The following is a 5,499-nucleotide window of genomic DNA, read 5'->3' on the forward strand; positions in this document are numbered from 1 at the left end:
AAAAGATACTGCAGACTTTTATTAGTTGTAACGATATTAAAAATCATCTGTTCATTCTTTTCCTCATCCCAAAATGTGGAAATTAAGCAGATTCATTTGGCTTTTAACAATTTCATACAATATGTATAACTGTCAGGAATCTAGCACAGAGATAGCAGAAAGGCAAAATTCAATCCCAGTTAAAAATCTAGGGACAGGGGCATCTGGGTAGCTCAGTCGGTTAAGCATCCAACTCTTGATTCTCAGCTCACATCTTAATCTCAGGGTCCTGGGCATGAGACCCACTTTAAAAAAAAAAAAAAAATCTAGGGACAGGTATCTATAATCTAAAAAAACAACAACAACAAAAAATGTAAGTTCTAGTATGTTTAAAGATAAAATATCAAAGACTTTAAAGACTATTCATCCTTACAGTTTCTATTTTTCTAGCCACAATATAAAAACAATTTCCCTATTAGTGCATATGAAATTTACCTTCTGGAAGTAGCCTCTTTTTAGACTTTTATCTCGAACTTGTCGGAAATACACATATCCGTAAAAATAAGCAGGATCCTTCTATGAAAGAAGTGACAAATAAAAAAATACATATCGCATTCCTTTTGTTATTATTAACATCACATTCCTTTACAAACCTGAACTGAGATATGAAATATACACAAAGATCTAGTTATGCTTTTCCACCAACACAATCATGATAGTAACTGGCAGATGTAAACTTGGAGCTTGCCCAAAGGTGAAATCATTTCAACTAGAGTACTAAAATCAGACTTTTCCCATTAAAACCTCCTCAGCTTATGTTGTTTATTCATGTCTGTACCAGTTAATGGACATCAGGAAACAATCAAATTCTACGTTTTCTCCAATGCTACATGTATATTTTTAAATTGTGCCTACAAGTATGAGTCAGGGGTCAGTCTTAATAAAATGAAGTATCCTAATGTAAAATTTTGAGAGAGAAAAAAAGGAGTTAAATGCCAATCTGAATGTTACATAATCAGTTCTATTTTTACCTAATAAAAATGAAACACCGAAATATTTATCAAAATATAATTTGAAAGTAAATACATTCCAAAAAACATAAGAAGTTTTTACATCCTAATGAAATATACTTTAACCCAGTTCCTAACTGATTATTATTTGCACAAATATTTATTGACCATCTACTTTGAACAAGGCATTGTGTTACAGAAGTTAAAAGATGCATCAGATACAGTTCCTTAAGACCACAATCTATGAGGGACAAAAACAAACCTCAAGGTAGGTACTATGAAGAAACCACAAGGTGTTACAGGGAGGCCAAGAGGGAAGAGATTACTTCTGTCTATGGGGATCAGTAAAGATTTCATAGAGGTAGCTGTTTTCGAATGGGGCATTGAAGGATGCATAGGAGTTAAACAAAGACAAAAACATCCCAGGTTTAGAGAGCCAGGAGTTTGAGCAAAAACAAACACACAGAGACTGAAAAATACAAGCTACCTCAGGAAAAAGCACATAGTTCAGTTTGGTTAAAATGTGGCACATGTACAGAAAGGAGATAAAGTTGGAAACTGGAAACGTAAAGGTCTTATCTTGGAAGGCCCAAAAAGTGAGGACAAGGAAATAGCACTATCATTGCCTCTTTATTCATTAAGCAACAGATAGCCATTTTGTATTTATTTTTATATAATATATACATGTACTTTAGCTGACAACTCTGTATACAATATATTACATTGAAAAAAACCCAAAAGATGGGATGTCTAGGCAAAATTATTATCCTCATCAGCCCTCAATTCCCTCATTTACAAAAGAAACTCTCAGAACACTATGAGGACGGATGAGATAACACAAGCTTATTAATACAGTGCCTAGAATATAAGCACCAGTCAATAGTAACTATTATTATCAGTTGAAAGAATATGTTGATAGCGAAAGCAAAAGGTCATGGAAAGGAGTAGATGGCTAGAAGACATTTCAAAGGTAATAGCTTTGCTAACTGGGAAAGGGTTCCTGTCATTACTGGAACCAGGGAGGTTAACTGTAAATGCTGATTTTAGGCAAATGAGGTCATACTGGATGTGCTGATAGGACATCCAGACGGAAATGTTCCTCACACAGTCAAGAGATGTAAATATGGAATACCAAACAGAAGCCTATACTTTGAAATCATCTAAATTATTAAAATTGTTTTTAATAAATAACTGGAAAACAAAGCTCAAAAAGAGACAACTACAATTCTACCATAAAGTAGGGAATCTTCAACTCTAAGTGATATTTACTGGTATGGTACCACCCCAATTCCACATCTAAACAAAGAGGTATTAACAAATGAAAGAAAACCACCTCAACATTCTAATTGATTTCTAAAATTCACAGTGGCATTATATGTTTCAAGAACAGTAACTTCATAAAGTTTCTTTCTTTCACATGCTGAATCCTTATGAATTAGACTCACTTAGGAAATCTAACAGTATAATATAGTAATAACACAAAAGTAAAATATTTCTGAATGCTTTAGAGGTAACTGAGTTCTAAAGTTTCCTCTCACATGGACATTTTTCTATTGCTACTTTTCCAACCTTTAAGTAAACTGGTAAATCTTTGTCATAATGATCCAGGAGACAATGCAGTGACACCCTCCTCCCAGAAGATTGTCGAAATCTAAAACAAAACTGGGTATCTCCAAGACAACCTAATGAAAACAAAAATGAAAGTAATTAAGAATAGCATAGCGTAACATTTATTTACCCAGATTCATCAAACGTTAGAGCTAATAAGGTCCTATCAACCGTTTAAACCCATTCTATCACGTTTTAGAAGAGAACAAGGAGATCCTGAGAATTCAAGTGACTTGTCCAAAGCCACCTTTGCTGGTTAGAGGCAAAGCCATTAGCAAAACATGCATCTTAACTCCTATGTCTCCTTACTATTTTCCTATTCCATTTTCCCCAAGTAATTAAAAAAAATTTTTAACTGTTTGCATGTAATGTTGACTCACAGACATAATAATGAGAAAAGGAAGCCAAATGCAAAAGGACGTATACAGTTCAAATCCATTTATATAGTTTTTGTTATTTTTTTTAAAGCAGACAAAACTAAACTATAGTGTGTAGGGATGCATAATTAGGTGATAAAAGTATAAAAAAAAGCAAGACACTTATCACTGTAAGAATCAGAATTGTGGTTGTATTTGGAGGGAGGAAGGAAACAGTGTTTAGGAGGGGACATGAGGGAATATGAGGGGGCTTTTAAGGCGCTGGCAAGTTCTATTTCTAGACCTTGTATGTGTTTTGTATTTCACAATGAGAAGTTTTTTTTAAAAAGACATATATAGCAAACTCAGGAAGAGTCCAAGTAATAGATTCACTATTTTCCTCATTTTAATTTAAAAGGTTTTTGATTAGGAACGGCTGGGTGGCTCAGTCGGTTAGGCATCCGGCTCAGGTCACAATCTCGCAGTTCGTGGGTTCGAGCTCCTCATTGGGACCTGTGCTGACAGCTGGGGGCCTAGGCCTGCATTTTGTGTCTCCCTCTCTCTCTGCCCCTCCCATGCTCATGCTCTGTCTCTCTCTCTCTCTCTCTCAAAAAATAAACATTAGAAATAAAAATAAAAATAAAATAAATAAAAGGTTTTTGATTAATAAAGTTTTTAAACATTAATCTTTTCTACCAAACCTCTTAAAACATGTAAAATTTACCTAAACTATCTGGCAATAATTACAAAAAAAAACCATAAATAGTCTAAAAAGTCAAAGACATATTAAGTAGCTTATCACTGAAATTCTTCCTGGTTATTATATTTAAGAACTAATAAGATTATATTAAATATGAAATGTGCTCAAGATTTTATTATTTACTATTACACACTGAAGTACTTATATTTTCTTAGCATGTGAAGTTCTCAACAAAGGAGGTAGAAACTTGTTAATGTTTAAGTTTTTTAAAAAACAACATACCTAAATGCAGTTATAGAAACTAATATTTCTTATTTATTTTTAATTTTTTTAATGTTTATTTATTTATTTTCAGAGAGAGAGCACACGTGGGGAAAGGGGAGGGTAAAAGGGAGAGGAAGAGAATCCCAAGCAGACTCCACGCTGTCAGCACAGAGCCCAATGTGGAGCTTGATCTCCTAAACCATGAGACCATGACCTAAGCCAAAACCAAGAGTTAGCTGCTTAACTGACTGAGCTACCCAGGCGCCCCTAGAAACTAATATTTCTTTGGTGATGAAGTGGGCAGGGGACTGGAGGATGGGTCAAGTCAATTTCTTTACTTGTTACAATAGATAGTTTAAAAATAAGGAAAACACATGAAACCTGAGATAATGGAAAACACTCCTAGCATTGTTTTAGTTCAAGAGATTTATAAATTGATGGTTCAATTTTTCCCTTTATTAGACATTTAAATATTGTGTTGTTTTTTTTTTTTAAAGGGAAGAAAGAGCCAACAGACATGAACAGATGCTCAACATCACTCATCATAGCAAAATGCAAATCAAAACTACTATGAGATACCGTCTCATTCCTGTCAGAATGGCTAAAATCAAAAATACAAGAAATAAGTGTTGATGAGGATGTGAAGAAAAAGGAACCTTCATGCACTGCTGGGGGGAATGCAAACTGGTACAGTCACTTTGAAAAGCAATATGGAGATGCCTCAAAAAAATTAGAAGTTGATCTACCCTGTGATCTAGTAATCACACTACTGGGTATTTAGCCAAAGAATACAAAACCTAATTCAAAAGAATATATACAACCCTATGTTTATTGCACCATTATTTACAATAGGCAAATTATGGAAGCTGTCCAAAGGTCCATCGATAGATGAGTGGATAATATATACACAATATATATACACACAATGGATTATTATTCAGCCATAAAAAAGAATGAAATTTTGCCACATGCAACAACAAAAATGGATATAGAGAGTACAACGCTAAGTGAAAAAAGTCAGAGAAAGACAAATACCACATGACTTCACTCACATGTGGAATTTAAAAAGCAAAACAAAGGAAAAAGAGAAACACAACCAAGAAATAGACTCAACGATAGAGAACAAACTGATGGTTGCCAGTGGGGGGTGGGTGAAATAGGTGATAGGGATTAAAAAGTGCACTTGTGATGAGCACTGAGTAACGTATAGAATTGTTTAATCACTATATTGTACACCTGAAACTAATATAACACTGTATGTTAAAACATATTAAAAAAAAAAAAGAAAATGCCACTAAGAAGTACACATTAATTTCTCTGAGACACGTAATAGGATAGAGCAGGAAAAGATAATGGATTTTAAGAAACAGATACGTAGCGGGGCGCCTGGGTGGCGCAGTCGGTTAAGCGTCCGACTTCAGCCAGGTCACGATCTCGCGGTCCGTGGGTTCGAGCCCCGCGTCGGGCTCTGGGCTGATGGCTCAGAGCCTGGAGCCTGTTTCCGATTCTGTGTCTCCCTCTCTCTCTGCCCCTCCCCCATTCATGCTCTGTCTCTCTCTGTCCCAAAAATAAATAAACGTTG

At 34.9% G+C, this 5,499-nt stretch overlaps 1 long non-coding RNA gene across 1 annotated transcript in view; it reads right to left on the bottom strand.

Moving 5' to 3' along the window:
• Positions 1–307: 307 nt before the first annotated feature.
• Positions 308–5,499, bottom strand: part of LOC121026646 (uncharacterized) — a 13,755-nt gene continuing 8,563 nt past the window's right edge. Inside the window, exons 3-4 of the long non-coding RNA XR_005788409.1 lie at positions 2,559–2,671; positions 308–555 (exon numbers count right to left, since the gene is read on the bottom strand). This is a non-coding gene — a long non-coding RNA (uncharacterized LOC121026646). The remainder of the gene's footprint in view (positions 556–2,558; positions 2,672–5,499) is intronic.

Source organism: Herpailurus yagouaroundi, unplaced genomic scaffold (genome assembly GCF_014898765.1).
Source record: "Herpailurus yagouaroundi ecotype Mexico unplaced genomic scaffold, PumYag 150362, whole genome shotgun sequence".
NCBI lineage: Eukaryota > Metazoa > Chordata > Mammalia > Carnivora > Felidae > Herpailurus > Herpailurus yagouaroundi.